We start from the raw sequence: 18298 nt of genomic DNA, 5'->3' as shown, positions 1-18298 counted from the left end.
CACAGGTAGGGCTGTGGGAGGTGTGCTTGTTGCGCTGGGCGGGGCAGGGGGGTCATCATAGTGGCCCTGTTGCTTCGCCGAGCGGCAGCATGCCTCCCAGCTTTTAATTCCACTTAGTCACTGAGCACAAATAACATTTGCAACATACAAACACGTTTTGGGGGGTGGAACATGCGAGGTCAGGTGGGTGGGACTGCTCTGGTTGCCCCACCCCCTCCTCAATGCAGTTACTGCCCCCCAATTTTAACCCTCTTTTTTTAATTGCAAACAGCACATAATATATTCCATCACTAGTGGGGGAGGGAGGGGGGATGGGGTCTTCAAGCGCCCCTGTCTCCATGGATGGCCCGGGGGCGGGGCGGGGCGGGTGGCCTGTCGCGTTGGCCCGGGGCGTAGGCGGGCTGTCCCGGGGGGTTTTGGCTGCTGGCCCTGGGGGGAAGGTGCTGTTTTGGGGGTGGGGAGTGGGGGGCGGGGGCGGGGTGGGGGGTTGGGGGCCTGGCTCGTGTCTCCTTGCCTCCTGGCTGGGGCTGTCCCCCCGTGGCGTGGGGTGGCGGGAGGATGGTGGTGGGGGGATGGTGTTTGTGTGTTGGGGGGGGGGGGGGGGGGGGGGAGTGGTTGTGGGTGGTGGGGGGATGGGTGGTGGAGGGATGGTGTGTGGGAGGGTGGGGTGTGTGGAGGTGGATGCGTGGTGTGTGGGAGGGGGGGTGGTGTGGGTGTGGGAGGATGAATGGTGGAGGGATGATGTATGTGTGGGAGGATGGGGTATGTGTGGGAGAATGTATGGTGCAGGGATGGGGGAGTGTGTGGGAGGATGGATGGTGGAAGGATGGTGTGTGTGCGGGAGGATGGATGGTGTATGGGAGGGAGGATGGTGTGTGTGTGGGGGAGTGGTGTATGTTTGGGAGAGTGGGTGATGGAGGGGTGGTGTGTGTGTGTGGGAGGATGGGGTACGTGAAGGTGGATGTTTGGTGTAGGAGAATGATGTATGTGTGGGAGGATGGGTAGTGGAAGGAAGGTGTGTGTGTGTGTGTATGGGAGGTGTGAAGGTGGATGAATGGTGTGTGAGAGGGAGGATGGTGTATGTGTGGGAGGATGAGTGGTGGAGGGATGATGTGTGTGTGGGAGGATGGGATAGGTGTGGGAGAGTGTATGGTGGAAGGATGGTGAGTGTGTGGGTGGAAGGATGTTGTGTGTGTGGAAGGATGGATGGTGGAAGGATGGTGTGTGTGTGTGGGAGGACAGAGTATGTGAGGGTTGAATGGTGTATGCGTGGGAGGATAAATGGAGGAGTGGAAGGAGAGTGTGTGTGTTTGTGTGTGTGTGTGTTGGTCTGGGGGGGGGCAGGACTGGTTCTCGGGGTGTGCGGCTGGGCGCTGGGGTGTGGGGCTGGCCTCTGGTGGTGGCCGTCTGGGCGGGCCGGGTCCCCCTGGGTGGCGTGCTGGCCCTCGGCCTGTGGGGGAGGGGGGTGTCCCTGCGCTCCTGGGCCCGGGCCCTCTGCCCCGTCTGTCCCGGGCGGCCGGTGCCCGGGGGGGTCGGGGACTGCTGGCCTCGGCCCGCCGGGGCCGGTGCCCTGGGTCCGCGGGGCGGCTCCTGCTGGGGTTTCCTGCTGCTGCCTTCCTGGGCGGGCGAGTGGTCGTCTCTGTGGACCGGTCGGGATCTGTTGCCTGCGGGGGGGCTGGTGGCCTGGGTCTCGGGACCGCTGGCCTGACTCTGGCCTCTGTTCAAGTGAGGTGGCATCTGCATGATCACTCTGCATGGTCACTCCTTCCTGAACGTCTCCACACAGTCTTTGCGTCGCCGTGTGGCCGAGTTCTCCAACACATCCACACAGGTTTCTCTGCGCGTGTTCTTGAATACAGCAGTTTCACTTATATCTATTATCATATTTTGTTTCTTTTTTTAATTATTTCTGTTCTTATTATTATTATTACTCTTACTCTTATTATTATTATTGTTACTATTATCAACTAGTTGTGTAATGACCTACTGGCTAGGATGATCGTAGCTATATATGTTGTAAGTAGTATGGATTACATGGTCTTCTGTATGATGTTTCAAGTCCCCACCCGCACTCCCCACACCCTTTCTGTCCCTCTCTCTCCCCTCCCTCTTCTCTCTACTTTCTTTTCTCTCTCTCTCTCTCTGTCCCCTCCGGTCGAGTCCAGCATTAAGAGTCTGATTTAATAAAGTTTTTCATCAAGAGGGACTTTATACATGTAGTATAAATCCCTGCTTGATAGAGTAAACCTGCCCAGCACCAGACAGCAGCCAGACAATCATTCTGTTTGCAACGATGCTGGACAAGACAGGTTAAAAAAAAAAAAAAAAAAAAAAAAATACATCTGTTTTATTGGTGTTTACACCGATACCGTTCACGTCTGGCAACAGGAAACCGATTATACTAGAAATCATCATTTAAAATATGAAATGCAGTAATGAAGACGCTAAAACACGGATGCAGAAAACATTTTAATTAAACTTTTTATTAAAACATTTCTCTCTTGCCGCCTCCTCCACAGCAGCGTCGTAGCCGCAGGTGGTAAATGCCTCAGTGCCACTGCTGGCTCGGTAGTTTGATGCCACAGTGACCTATGGTGAACACAGAATGGCAGGTTATATAAAAGCAAACATTATTATGTACTTCATGGGTACTTTGCAGATGCTTATCTAAAGTGATGTACAATCAGCTACGGCTTCGTCAGCGTTACCATGGAAACGGGCCGGTTTTCTAAACCAGCTGTGTTTCCTAATCAGTTTTCAGTTCAAAGACCATTTTGTTTACGCCAGAGACCCCGCAGTGCTTAATCTGGAGGTTCAACAACCATGAATAAACATACGGAACCTATAGTATTAATAATTTTTAACACTTATAGCCCATCTACATCCGCGAAATCGGCTATGAAACTGCTAACATTTACGTTGCTAACTCTACTGCAGCCTCCAACAAATGATCAGATCCATAACTGTCATCAGGGATAGAAGAGATAAGAAGCATGCTGCAGTTTATATTAGACTTATGATCAAATAACTTTATACTTACAACAGTAGAAAACAGCCTCTGCCTGCATCGGTACCGCTGAGTTGGTGGCTGCCAGCTCTGAAAAACTGGTTGAAAGTCCCTCCCCTTCCGCTACGTCAGCAAGATGGCGTCCGTTTAGTGCGTGTAGTGTCCATCGTTTCGCACTAGATTTTTGGCCGAGTTTAGGGCAGCATCCGGGTACTTTCAGTGCACTGAGTTTTTACTGAAATTTCTTTGTCAGTGCACTAAGCACTTAAATGTAGTGTCCGAAGTATAGAAGTGCGCGGTTTGGGACACACCCAGTGACTTTAGATCCTGTGGTGAAGTGTTCCGTAACTGTGATCCTTTGACTGAGAACGATGATTGTCCTAGAGTGGTTCTGCACCTTTTGACTACAGTTCCCACTCACTCCAGCTCTTGTTCTCATGCCTTCATTATTATATTTGTGTATTAACTGACAAATCACATCAGGGGTCAAGACCATTCATACACTTAAGTATTGTTTTCATGAAAAAAAAATTAAGAAAATTTTCAAAACTCAGTAAGTGGTATTTTTTAAGAATTTGGCAATAATGCCACTTCGCTGGATTCTGATGAAATGCTTTTAGAGTTTGCTTATATAATGACATTAAAGGCCTCATGACAGATTTTGAGGCCTGGCCCCAGATGATAGAGCAGTACGACATTTGTGATAATATCATTGCATGCATATACATTTGAGCTGCTTTGGTAGATATATAAGGCCTTATCACACGGAAACCGTTTATATTAGTCTTGATAGTTTTGGACATTTTCCTAACATGGGCATCAAACCTAAGTTTAGGATCTAGAATTACCCCAAGATATTTGAACTCAGAAACTTCCTTAATTTCCCATTGGTCTATATATACTTTAAACTAATTTATGTGTTTTTTCAGTATTAAAATTTGCGGCAAGCTCTTCCACAGATTTAACAAACAAATTATTTAATTCGTTTGCAATTTTTCCATTAAAATTTAGTTTGGTTATAGATTTAGTTTGATTAGATTTTCTACTGGTTAGCTTGTTGATGTGTTTCCAATAAGTGAGTTGTTACCCCGTGATTCAGCAAACAGTTTCATAAAATAAGATGACTTTGCTTTCCTCATGTTCAATTGACCACTTTATTTCCTTAGTCCTTTAAAGACAGGCATATCTGCTTGTAATTTTGTTTGGACTGATTTTTTCAATGCCAAATCCCTCTTTTTCATAAGTTTATTAATATCATTGTTTATCCAAGGTAGATTAGTTTTTTTTTATATTTTATGACTTTATATTGATTTTGTTCAACAATTTCTCCAAGATGTGAAGCAGATCCTGTACGAATAGGGTTGAAATTTTGGAAATATTGCAAAGTTTTATGTTATATATTTTGGTGAGAAAGAAACACTATTTGAAATGTTTTATTTAGCTGAAATGTAACAAGGCAGACACCATGGTAATGGCATCTAAATTACTATTAATTACACTATGAGTAGTACAGTGTGATAATTGTGAAAGAAATTTTGCTGCATATGGTAATCACTCATATAAACTCATATAATAATCACATGTATATTCAGTTTTTCTATATTAATTTAATATTGTTAATCCATTCACTTTTACATTTTCATATTGTGTGTTCTCATTTTACAGAATACTGAAGTTACAGTTTTCATTGTGTATGCGTGTGTGAGGTCAGACTGACCATTTTCTTCCCAGAGCTCTGATATGACAGAGTTGAGACTGGTGTTTCGCACCTGCTGGATAGCAATAGTTGTTTGGGATATCAGCTTGTTGTGGTATGTGGGCTTTGTCTGAAAACTGGAAGAAAGTGGCGCCACTCAGTCTTCTATTCCTCATTTATCATTTTGCTGTTTGACCTTCAGCTGGGGACCAGCTGAAGTAAAATTGTTTCTCTCCGATGAATCATCAGTCTCTTCGACTCTACGCGAGTCGGGACGACCACTCTCTAACTTGCAAGTAATTCTTTATTCAATACTTCTCCTGTAAATAAACCTTGTGTACTTTTACTCATTCCAGACTCTTGGTAATTTTTCTACAACACAGCACACTTCAGACTCCATGTGAGCGTATCACTAGAATATCTGCCTCTCAGATACCGAGCTCAGCATCTGTCATCATCTGTTCTGTTTTTGTCACATCAGGTTCGAACAGTCACCCCTTCTACCTCCATCCTCCAAACACCAGCTGACAATCGAGATGATCTAATCTGTTCAATATGCAGGGTTGCTTCCAATCTACAACACTCACTGATTTTTCTAAGAAACACACACACACATACACACACCACCCATGCTCACTCTCATCCTCTTTCTGCTTCTCAGCTGGAGACTTTAATATTTTTTCCCAAGGTTCTGTTATTAGCGAAGGAGTGGAGCACTTTTTACCATCACTTTTTGATTCAGGTGGAGCAAATACACTTAAATTGATCTTTCATATACACACAATCCTCATCAGTCTTTATTGCATCTCCTCCTTATATAAGCAGTTTATGATCACACTTTTCACTAAGGGAATCCTTCATAGCAGGAAAAAACTTCTGGATATGAGAAAGATAATCAGCCGAAATCACATTTCATTTGATTTTACTGTTCAGGAATAAAAGATAATTCCCATGATATCTGCGGTGTGTTGTGTTATTGTCATTGAGTCAACAGTAACTGACAAATTCAGGTTTTAAGCAAGATTTTGTTACCACGCATTTTTCTGGTGGCAGATAAACAGTCACTCGAATGTACAGAAGAATAATTTTGCCACGTTGGTTAAATTTTTTTTTTTGCCTTTTAATATCTAAAACTATGAGAAACTGATTAGGGTTACTGAATTGTTCAGGTTAATGTAACCATTATAGCATAAAAACATAAAAACAGAGGCCATAAAGGTAGGTTAAATCAGGAACTTTGGTGGTTAAAGCCTGTTATGAGCAACAGAGAAGTCAGAGAAGCAAATGTTGATATACTATTAGATAACTTTATTTTCATTAAATGTTAAAGCTTATATTTTTAAAGTACAAAAATGGCAAGGTAGAAAATTTATATTCACGTTATTTTGTTATTCCTGTTAGGCAGGGAGCAGGTGCAGGGGGCTCTAATAGAAGTCTACAAAGTGTGAAACACGCAACACACAACAAGACCGACAGTTGACAAGACAGACGAGACAAACTGCTCTACACCTACAGTCCCTCAAAGAAGAGTGCAGAAGAGTATCTTTTCAGTACATAGTGTTGAATTTTCTTTTTTCCCCCAAGTTATTCTCGTAATAAAAAATAGTCTGCATGTCTTACTTTCAAACTCTCTTTATAAACTGAAAAAATGTAACATTTAGATATATTTTTTTATCTTTTGAAATGTGTTTTTCTTAGAAATCCCCCTACCCCTTGCTAATCTGAACATGTTGCCTGTAAATGCTCATTGGTTTGTTGTTTAAATTATTTATTCGTTCAGCAGTTAGAGTTAAGGCCAGGAAGTGTCAGCTGCACAGACACAGAAAACGTTCCTTGGACACGCTGTTTCCAGCCAGGATCTCCTGCCTGATTTGTCTGTCTTGGCCTAGTCATGCCTGGTGGCTGCTGGTCAGTTTCCTTTTTCTGTCTGCAGTTTCTAGCCAGTGGCCATATTCTCCACATGCATGACATTTATTTCATTCTGTTCTGTCTCTTATACCGCTTCCTTTTCCTCGTTCCCCGTCCCCTGTCTCTGCCTTCCTGCAGCACATACACAGTTGTGTCATCTGGGGTCAGGGGGTCAAACTCGCAGTCATTCTCAAAATAAGTGTCTACACTCTTGCCCTTGTTCTTTTTCTTAGCTTTCAGAAAGTCTTCTGCATGTTTAGCGTATTCCAGCACGTCATCTGGTCCGTGCTGGTACGGTGTGTTAACATATACTTGTAATGTATGTCTGTATTGGGCTCAGTGCACTTGTTATGAAAGCATTCTTTAACTGCTGATCATAAGATGATCTTAGATTGGTGGGTTTGGTCTAGTCAGTCCACTGTTTGTATCAAAACACATCTAAGTCTGTCCATGTAGTCAACTGCTTTCTCATCTCTTTCTGAGTACATCTGTTCATGTTAGTCCAGTCTGGTTGTTTCTGATATCTAGCTCTCAGTTCTTTCATACAGAGCATTTCTTCTCTGAATTAAATCAGCATTGTACTGCAATTAAAGGCATGAAAATCATCACCTGTAGTCATTTGTTTCTGGCTGTGAGTGTGATGTTCGTGCTGGGTTTTTAACAGCCAAACCCATACTGTCTCCGTGATCTGGTCGCAACACCCATGACATGCAGCATCATTCTTCAAAACCTCTTAGAGCTGGATGCCACAGTGTCCCACATGGACCTGTCTGGTGTTGGTGGTGGTGCTGGAAGGGGGGGTAAGATGTCTGGGGAAGCGGAGGGAGAGGGTGAAAGATCATCCAAATTGGGATATAAATTTATTCCACCTGCTGCTCTAAATAGGGCAGAGGCCCCTGTGTAGGCAGCTAATGGCTCCGGGCCTCTAGATGGGTCTGTGTTAGATGTCTCCTGGTCCGGCCCACAGGTATTAATGTCCTCTGGATCTTCCAGAGCCATGGCTGAGATAGATGGTGATTGTTCTACTCAATTTGTGCTTTTTCTTTTTTTTACCTCTTCTCCTAGGCTTTAGCAACAATCAACCAGTCTCTGGCTCCACTTCTTTCTCTTTTTGTCATTGTACCCACATTTCTGCTCTATATCCTCCACCAGTTTCTTACAACTGGTTAAGATTAAGCTTCCCCATCAAACTTAAACTCTTCATCCATTTCTGAATGTATTTCACATTTTCAGACCTTCTACAAAACAGAAATTTTGCATCACCCACTAGGGTCAAGGAACTGCTTTGTGCCCATGATTACTGCTCGTCACACAGACACACCAGAGTTCCCCGAACCCTCCTGTAGTCCCTCACAGGGTTCCCCGAACCCTCTTGCAGCCTTGTGACCACAGAAACAGGGTGTCCCTGACACCCAGGGTTTTTTTAAACCCTCTTGTAGTCTTTCGACTCCCAAATTAGCTGCCATCAAAATATTACCAAATATAATGAAAACAGCACTCTCACCAGTCACTGAAGATCTGTGTTTCCTCTCTGTTTGGATCCCGTCACTCTCCAATGAATCGGCAGTATCCTGGCCCCTGTTTTACCGGCTACCGGACACGGGGGTCTTTGTTTTTAGGATGCTCTGACCTCCCCGTGTATGGTTTCAGGTCCCGTCCTTTCCACGGAAAGATGTTGGATCCGGCCTCAAAGGACCAAGTTGTGGATAAACAAGAATCTTAGACTTTAAATCAGGAACGACAAACCAACAGAATCTTGACAGAGTCAAATTTACTTGCAAGGAGTTCAGTTTAGCACAAAAACAGACACGCTGTTGAGCAGTGTACAGCCAGCTCGTGAACCGAAAGAGAGCCAAATGTAAACTGAAGAATGCAAATTGTTCAGTACAAGTTGTTAAAACTGCGTTATCTTCTCTAGCAATGTTCATGTTCAGCTTTCCCATGAGAAAAATGAGTTATGTATCCACTGACAATATACGCTCAGTTACAGTGTGAGTCACATAAAATATGCTTTACAGAATATAATTATAATTCACAGAATATGCTTGTCAAGAAAAAAACAATTATAACTAGAAAACTATAAACTTTATTGAAACTATGAAACTATGAACTTCATTTGACCTTTATTTTTTCTAACAATGCACCGCGTAGTCCTGTCTTTTGTAAGGGTCTATGGCGAGTGGAAGACGCCACAGTGTCCAAGCTTCAACCAATGTCCAGTCTTTCCTTGTCTCAGTCCAATATGAATGAATTTAATGTCATTTGGGTAAATTAGACATTTTTCTAATCTACTGCATGCACACTTTCCTCATTCAAAGATGAATTGAGGTGATATGTTTCACACTTACAATAAAAGGTTTACCTCATAACTGGATAACATCCTAATTTTTTTACATTTTTTTTAATTTGGATGACAGCTTTATGCTTCTGTACTCTTCCCTTATTACTAGCAAACTCTTTTTCTTCTGACTCTTGTCATTAAATACTTGTTGATTAGAATGCTGTATTTATAAGGATCTTTTACAATGTTTGGTGTGTTTATATGTTAATGTGCCTCTGTAATTTCTTATTTTCTCTATTAGGGCCTCCTGGCCAGGGCATGTTTGCAAATGGAGAATTGGTTCTTAAACGTTTAAACCTGGTAAAATTAAAGATGAGACAAACAGACACCATCAACAGCAAAAGATGTTTGGCATGGTAGAGAAGATCTGGCATGTTTTTCATGGTTCAACCCACAAATGCATTTTCTTTACAAATGTGACAATTTAAAGGGAAATAAACACTTTCTGGTCAAGAAGCATTGTTACAAAGGAGTAATCCAACAAGCACTAATCTACTTACCTGTGTTAATATAATTCATTTAGCTTTTTGATTAAGTCATATAACTTATTTTTTGTGGTTTGATACAAGGGCACTATTGTTTTGACTTGGGACTTACAGTGGACTCAGTTTTATATAACAATTCAAAAAGGAAATTTCAAAGCATTCTTTAAACTATTCTGATAGGAAATGTGAGATCACATGGAGATGATATTAATACCAATACAATGACTGAGTGTGTGACAGATTGCATCAATTTCTTTGTGGACAGCATCGTCCCAGCAGTGAGTTGATTCCAACAGTAACAAGTCCCTGGATCACCAGTGACCTGAAAAAGCTGCTAAACAACCTGTCAGGGAGATACTGAAGACACCATGTAAACCGGTGAGTTTCTGTGTTGTGCTGCCGTCACACAGCGTGATCGCTTGCTGAGAACAACAAAGAAAAGTAAAAACCACCATGTAAAATCTGCTGGCTCCAGTTCCTAAACAAATTAAACAGAAACTAAATTAGATGTAAGAAAGAAATGTCTGTTGATGATAGAAATAAACAAATGACAAAAAAGGATAAGAAACAAAAGGATGGATTGGGATAAAGTAATAAATAAATGACAATGGCACCCACCTCTCATACAGGTGAATTGTAAACAAGGGGAGGGGTACAGGGGCCTAAGAATTTATAGATTACTCCAAGAATAAGAAGCCAGGAAGGAGAAGTTTACAGCTCAAAGTGAAATGCAGTGAATTTTTGCGATCCTTTCAGGTATGTCAACACTTAAACAGATTTTCTTTAATTACAGCCCAAAGTTGAAGTTATCTAGGTTAGAAATCAGTAAAAGTTAGATACCACCTCCAGCAGAACAACAGGAGGGATGCGTGGTCAGGAATTAAAAAGATCACTGGCTTCAAGTTAAAGGAGGATCAGACTGATGGAAGTCTGGACAGAGCTGATGAGCTGAACATGTTCTTCAATAGATTCAGTCCACCACCTGCCTCCAGCCCAACAGACAACACACCCTCCGTGAGCCTCATCATCTCCCTCCAAATCGGAACATACTGAGACCTCCTCTGTCTCAAGATTAAATGTAAATCCAAAGGAGGATTATTTTCTAGAAGCAGCACAACCTCATGAGCTATTTCAAAATTTGAAATGTTCAGTTTTTATTCAGTGAAGCTAGAAGTTTATTTCATTTCCTTCTATTTTCCTGTACTTTCTAAACCTCATTATTGGTCACAATAACTTAAAATAACCATTGTTGTCTATGTGCAATGATCAAAAGACAATCCTTAAAATGTATTAAAATGAGCTGCTGATCAATGTAAAATTTGGGGTTCACCTGAATTTTTGGCTGGTGCACCTAAATGAAGAAGTGCAGCCAATGCTGAAAGTTAGTCTGGAGCCCTCTTATAATAAGCTAAGTAGCTCTATTAAACGTGACATTGCTGCGGTAGTGGGATATCAAGAAGTATTTGTGGTAACTGTGAACCAAGTATCAAGTTGTTGAGACACAGCTGTAATCACCTGCACATCTGGCTGCTGGGGAACAAACTCTGTTTATCTGTATAGACTGTTAACATTTTTTCTAAAGAGGATGTAAAAGTAATGCAGAATTACCCTAAATAAATATTTATTGCTAAAAAAAAAAAAAAAAAACACGGACTGCTTGTTTTTACGTGAGATGAGCACATTAGGTGTAATGAAACAATAGAAATATAAGCCAAGATGTAGCGGAGCTCCTTTGTTTTTATGGACAAGTGTAAATGTGTGATTGGAGCTTTTTCAGATAAAAATTATACAACTTCATTGATGTGAGACAATAAAACATCTCATACCACTATTTTGTCCACATAAACTGAACTGCACAGAATGCACAGGCTGACTTGGATTCCATGGTTGCTACGGAGGTGCATCATTATTTAAAAACAAACAAAGTTTTCACTGATAAAACAGATTTTCTGAAAATTCCGTTTTTTCTCAACAAGTCCTTTATAAAGACAAGTTGGCAAGTTCATCTTGAGAGTCAAGAAGAAATTCAACAAAATATGGAAAATGTAAGTTTTGAGCTTATTTAATTCTGTAGGTCATAATTTAATACTTTTAACTTCCATTAATGAGGTATCAAAGTAGATTCAAGAGAGATTAAATCTGGATTTAACTAATTGAGAGCAGAAAATGTGCATTTTCAAATGCACATTGGGCTGTAAGTATTAGAGTTTTGTACATTTCAAGAAAATAAATCACCTTAGAAGTGATTTAGTTTAAGGAACTGTAAGATAAGTTTAGGAAAATGTTAATGTTTTGCTTAAACCTCATATGTTTGATTAAAAACTGTTTTTGATGTATAAAACTCAGATTTTATTTGTTAGAATTTGTTATAAAACGTTATAAAATTATAGCTATGTCAAATCTATATAACAATCACAGCATCAAATTTGGAAAATGTCAAATCTGAGCTCATTTAAATTCTGTAGTTCACAATTTAAAACTTTTAACTCCACTAATACGGTAACAAAGTAGATTCAAGAGTTTAAGTCTGGATTTAACTAATTTGGAGTGTAAAAATTTGCATTTGAAAACTGTAAACTCACTTAAAGTTTTATTATTTGGGCTGTTGGTATTAAACTTTTGTACATTTCAAGAGAACAGCTTATAAGTGATTTGTTTTAAGGGAACTGTAGGACAAGTTTAGGAAAATGTTAATGTATTCATTAAACCTGTTCTGTTCGATTAAAAATGTGTTTTGGATGTATAAAACTTAGATTTTTATCTCTAAATGTAACAAAATTGTATGGACATGTCTAAAACAAAAGGTTATACTGCATTATTTTGCATTTTAAACAACTAAAAGTATGATAAACGAAATTATGTCGAAATTCTTCAACTGCTTCAACTACAATTGAAAACGCTGTTCAACCACCGGTGTCAAGACTGCAAAAGAAATGCGCATGCGCCAGCCGCTGGCTGGACGCACGCGTTCACCCCCCCTTTGCGTCCAGACTGCAAATCAATTGCGCATGTGCAAAGTCTCCGCTAGCTTGTTTGCTGTTATTTAAAATCGAAATTATCAGAGTCAGAAAACTTTACTAATCCCCGAAGGCGATTTGAGTCACCATAGCAACAACGCGTTCAAAGTGCAACAAAAAAAGTACTTAGCAGCAACTTGTTCAAGGTGGTATTTTTAAGGGCTGTAAGTATGAGAACATGAAATAAGTAATGAATGCCGATTTATGCGAAATAAGCCGATTTAAAGGCAACAAGTGATTAAGGTACATGTAGCCTACATGTAAACATATATGGAATTTGAATCTGGTCTCTCTTGTTGTTCTACAATACAACAGCTGAACAATAATAATAAAACATATTATACTGTTTGATACTGATTACTAATTGAACAAGAAGATGTATAAGTTATTAAAACAAACAATAATAAATATTGGATATGAAGTGATTGTTGGGGAAGAGAAGGAAGTTTGGGCTGCTCTGCTTGACCCAACCTGGAGATGAATGGATAGATGGATTTTTTAGTTCATCTTATATGTTTCTACATTTTAATGATTAAATTGTTAAGCCAGAGCTTTCACTTTAAACAATGATACCAAAAAAAAAAAGTTTTTTAGAATAAAAAAAGTTTTTAGAAGAAGGCTGTGGGTTTTTTTTTATATAAAGAAAATATTCTGATACTAAAATACAACTAAATCCTAAATTAAGTACTAAATATATGTAATTAATAAAACGAATATGCTTTTAGACTTTCTACAGATTACACAGAGTAATTTAGATCAGAGAGAAAGTAGAAGTGTGTTTACTGAACACTGACAGAAATCAGGTGGTACATTTATTATATGTGTGTGTACTCTGCACTGTAGCCATCAGTACACATCAGAAACACTCTAACTTGGTCTACAATGCAAAGCAGGCTCATTTTTATACATTTTTATGCATTATAAAGCAATAAAAGACACTAACAGCGGACATGATAAATGTCTTAGGCTAAATAGTTTTTAACTATATGAATTTTACGTTCTTGTTTGCAGCTGGACTCGCAATCTTATTTTAAAAGAGATTATTTTAAATGCTTCTTTCTCATAAACTTAGACCAATTAAATGATTTCAGTGGAAAAGAATAAAACAGGTAATATTACTGGAAGTAAAATCCAACACTGGCAGCAGAACTTTGTGGGTTAAAAAGGTTTACAGGCTTCTTAAATTCACTTAGAAGGTCACTAATTTGCTTCAGGACAACAGGTCTTGTAAGACTGTGTGAATTTCCCATGTGTCAGATTTACAGTTTGTCTCTTACGTGTGTGTTTATTTGCAGAATTTGTGGTGTCCCTGTTGCTGTGGTGGTGGGAGCATCTGTTCACCCTGCAGGGAAGTCCAGGTAATTCATAAATTTCTCTATTTTAAATGTATCATTTTAATGTCATAATGTGGCCACTAATGAGTGAATCGGACATTTTTCTGAAGTAGAAACACGTTCCTGAGATAAACAGGAATGTTTTAGTTGACAGTTTACTGTCCAAGCCTGCTGCACAGCTTGGAATTTAAGGTTTGACATGTAAAGTCTGATGCAAAGGACCGAATAAGTGGGTGTGACGTGGTCACAGTGCAGCATTTGTACATTTTGCTCGGTGGGAATGTAAAAGTTAAGTCAGGACGTTCTTCAGCTCGGAACTTCTTTTCTGTGGAAGTGACCTTGTCCAGGTGGTTGATGTAGCTTTTAAAGAAGTGAATCCTTCAGTGCATCAGCTGTGTTGTATTTCAGTCTGCAGTCAGTCTTTGTGTCATAAATCTGCAGTGAGAGTCCGACATGTTTTCCTGCTTTAGTTTTCTGCTCTTTGATTTCTGGGAGACGTTAAACTGCAGCAACATGTCATCATGTGTCACAGGAACTCCTCGCCGAGGAGACGTCGCTGGGGGAGGTGACTCCAGCCCTCCTCTTTCTCCTCTTCCCCCGTCCCTCCTCTTCTCTTTTTATCTGCTCATCTTCCTCCTCCTCATTCCTCCTCTCTTCCTCGTGTTCTCCCTTATCCCGTTCCTCTCCGTCCTTCCCCTCCCTCCCCTCTTCTCTTTTGTCCCTCTCCTCCTCCTGCCCCTGTTTTCTCTTTTTCCTCTGTTCTTCCTCCTCTTTCTCCTTCTCCTCCCTCTCCTCTCCCTTGTCCTCTCCCCTCCTCCTTCTCCTCCCTCCCCTCCTCTCCCTTGTCCCTCTCTTCCTCTTCCTTCTCCTGCCTCCCTCTTCTACCTTGTCCCTCTCCTCTCCTCCTCTCCCTCCTTCTCCTCCCTCCCCTCCTCTCCCTTGTCCCTCTCCTCCTCTTCCTTCTCCTGCCTCCTCTCTTCTACCTTGTCCCTCTCCTCTTCCTCCTCCTCCACCTCCTCCTCCTCCTGGTCTCCCTGCAGTCTTGGGTCCAGCTTACCCTGCTCCCGTCATCCTGCAGGCGGCTCACCTGACCAGTCCGGTAGGTGCTGACAGGAACAGGTGAGAGTGGAGGGAACGAGCAGATGTTCATTCTGCTTCATCCATAAAGATGCTGATCAGTAACAAAGATTTCAGAGCAATTCAGGATAAAGTCATAGAAATAAATCATCAAATACAATTTGTTTTAAAGAGCTAAAACATGAAGTGACTTAATTAAAAGTCCAGCAAAGTTTAGCAAGGGTCCAGGGAAAGTAGTCCATCTATATAAGTCTGTTTTAGGCAACAATTTAAGGATTATAAGTTTAATTCAATCAATAAATAAATTCCAAAAACCAACAATATGGTCAGATAAACAGATGATTTCTTTCGAAAGATGAATGGCATGAAACACTTTTGATGATAAAAGCTGGTCAGATTGATGAACGCAAACAGGTGAACATGTCTCCGTTCCCCAACTCTTTCCTATGATGGAAGAATGTGTTTTTGTATGTGTGAGCTGGTGGGCAGATGTCACCACAGCAGCTTGTTGTTTCACATCTGTTCTATGTGTGTTTGTGTCTGCAGGTCAGCGCTCTGCCGTGTTTTCGGCTCCTTAATGGCCAGTTCTTGGTCCCTTTTGGATCCCAGTAAGTAAAAGACAAATCCTGATCAATGTTTAGCATCAGCAGCTGAGCTTCTGTTTGTATGTCCACACTGTCTTCCTGCTGTAAAATGTGTGTGTGTGTTCCTGCAGGATGCCAGCCCGTCCTGCTGCAGCCACCCTGAACCCCTGCCGCTCACGGTAAGTTTTCTCTGGATGCTTTCATTCCAGATCTTCTTCTCCTCACTCCTGATCTGTGTCAGTGGATTAAGTTTATGCCTTTAAAATACTTCTTTTTTTAATGTGAGTTGCCATGGAAACAGGTCAGCTCTGCTCTGATTGATTTTGTTCTGTTTTGTGGCTGCAGGAAGAGGAAGCATGATGACGACGGGCTGCCATGTGTCAAAAAGCCACGCAACGCCTGAAGCTAACGACGTAAGCCCCACGCCCTGGTGGATCCTGTTGGGTCCTCCACTTGTGCACCACTTTCAGCCCAGACAGACTCCACCTATTCAGAATTTTAGGGAACTTTTTTGGCCCTAAAATCCTTATATTTGGTTGTTCAGTTAGTTCCTGTTAATGGCAGGAAGCTTGGAGTCATTCTTGACCAGGATTTTTCTTTTAGTGCTCACATCAAACACATCTCTAGAGTAGCTTCATTTCCATCATATCACCAACATAAGGAGCATCCTGTCCTGACGTGATGCTGAACATCTGGACCACACATTTTATCCCATCTGTGCTGGACTACTGTAACACCATCTTAAGTGGATCTCCAAACTACTCCCTTAAAATTCTTCAGCTGTTCCAAAATGTTGCTGCCAGATTACTGACAAGAAAGAGCACATTTCTCCTGAGTTAGCCTCTCTACATTGTCTCTCTGTATAAATTTGTCTCAAATATCTGATTGTTTCTTATTTCCCATCGTTCCCAAAACATCAGAAAACTTGCAGTACCGAAAATTTCTGAAACTAAAATGGGTGGCAGGACTTTTAGTTTTAGGCAATCAGCCCGTTCTCTGTCTGTCTGGGGATTAAAGGCTGACACACTGTTAGAAAACTACAAGTTGAACTGATTTGAAAAAAGCTTCTGAGTAATTTATTTATTATCATGATGTCATTCATGTGTCTTTTGTCTCTTGTAGGTGTCTAAGTGGCCGTCTTGAAGTGTGGTTCTAGAGGGTTGACCAGAAGTTCTGGGATCCCGCCTGAGATCACCACTTCACTAAGTTTTACATTTCAATGAAATGTTTAACTTTTGTATATAGTTCACTTTTGTTCTTTGATGGTTTTTTTTCATTTTACATGTAAATAGTTCTGAAATTTAAAATTTCAAAATGTATTTCCTGTTTATACTGTCCCTCTGCAGTGTCCACCATCTACCTGCAGATCATCCACCTGCAGCCACCACCATCGTGTTGCAAAAAACCAGCCTCCCCTCTCCACCTGCAGCCACCACCACCGGCTTGCAAAAGGCCAGCCTCCCATCTCCACCTGCAGCCACCACCATCAGCTTGCAAACACCAGCCTTTCGTCTCCACCTGCAGCCACCACCATCGGCTTGCAGAAGGCCAGCTTCTCGTCTCCAACTGCAGCCACCACCATCGGCTTGCAGAAGGCCAGCTTCTCGTCTCCACCTGCAGCCACCACCATTGGCTTGCAAAAGGCCAGCCTCCCCTCTCCACCTGCAGCCACCACCATTGGCTTGCAAACCACCAGCCTCCCGTCTCCACTTGCAGCCACCACCATCGGCTTGCGAAACACCAGCCTCCCGTCTCCATCTGCAGCCACTACCATCGGCTTGCAAAAAACCAGCCTCATGTATCCACCTGCAGCCACCACCATCGGCTTGCAAAACACCAGCCTCCCGTCTCCACCTGCAGCCACCACCATCGGCTTGCAAAACACCAGCCTCCCGTCTCCATCTGCAGCCACCACCATCGGCTTGCAGAAAGCCACCCTCCCATCTCCACCTGCAGCCACCACCGTCGGCTTGCAGAAGGCCAGCCTCCCCTCTCCACCTGCAGCCACCACCACCGGCTTGCAAAAGGCCAGCCTCCCGTCTCCACCTGCAGCCACCACCATCGGCTTGCAAACCACCAGCCTCTCGTCTCCACCTGCAGCCACCACCGTCGGCTTGCAGAAGGCCAGTCTCCCCTCTCCACCTGCAGCCACCACCACCGGCTTACAAAAGGCCAGCCTCTCGTCTCCACCTGCAGCCACCACCATCGGCTTGCAAACCACCAGCCTCTCGTCTCCACCTGCAGCCACCACCATCGGCTTGCAGAAGGCCAACTTCTCGTCTCCACCTGCAGCCACCACCATTGGCTTGCAAAAGGCCAGCCTCCCCTCTCCACCTGCAGCCACCACCATCAGCTGTTTAAACACCAGCCTCCCACCTGCAGCCACCACCATAAGCTTATTGAACACCAGCCTCCCACCTGCAGCCACCACCATCGGCTTCCAAAACACCAGCCTCCAGTCTCCACCTGCAGCCACCACCATCGTGTTGCAAAAAACCAGCCTCCCGTCTCCATCTGCAGCCACCACCACCGGCTTGCAAAAGGCCAGCCTCCCGTCTCCACCTGCAGCCACCACCATCGGCTTGCAAACCACCAGCCTCTCGTCTCCACCTGCAGCCACCACCATCGGCTTGCAAAAGGCCAGCTTCTCGTCTCCACCTGCAGCCACCACCATTGGCTTGCAGAAGGCCGGCTTCTCGTCTCCAACTGCAGCCACCACCATCGGCTTGCTGAACACCAGCCTCCCATCTCCACCTGCAGCCACCACCACCGGCTTGCAAAAGGCCAGCCTCTCGTCTCCACCTGCAGCCACCACCATCGGCTTGCAAAAGGCCAGCCCTCCCTCTCCA

General features: G+C 42.7%; 2 long non-coding RNA genes across 2 annotated transcripts; both read left to right on the top strand.

The window, feature by feature from the left end:
* The first annotated feature begins 12608 nt into the window (after window positions 1-12608).
* On the top strand, window positions 12609-14354 carry LOC121652191. Its single transcript, XR_006012570.1, has 3 exons — window positions 12609-12618; window positions 13750-13812; window positions 14321-14354. It is a non-coding gene; the product is annotated as an uncharacterized LOC121652191 (long non-coding RNA).
* Window positions 14355-14778: 424 nt separating this feature from the next.
* Window positions 14779-15627, top strand: LOC121652186. The gene is made up of 3 exons (XR_006012565.1): window positions 14779-14887; window positions 15412-15473; window positions 15581-15627. It is a non-coding gene; the product is annotated as an uncharacterized LOC121652186 (long non-coding RNA).
* Window positions 15628-18298: the final 2671 nt, after the last annotated feature.

Source organism: Melanotaenia boesemani, chromosome 13 (assembly GCF_017639745.1).
Source record: "Melanotaenia boesemani isolate fMelBoe1 chromosome 13, fMelBoe1.pri, whole genome shotgun sequence".
Lineage (NCBI taxonomy): Eukaryota > Metazoa > Chordata > Actinopteri > Atheriniformes > Melanotaeniidae > Melanotaenia > Melanotaenia boesemani.
Note: the sequence above shows the minus strand (reverse complement) of the source record. Positions and strands in the feature narration are given on the sequence as shown.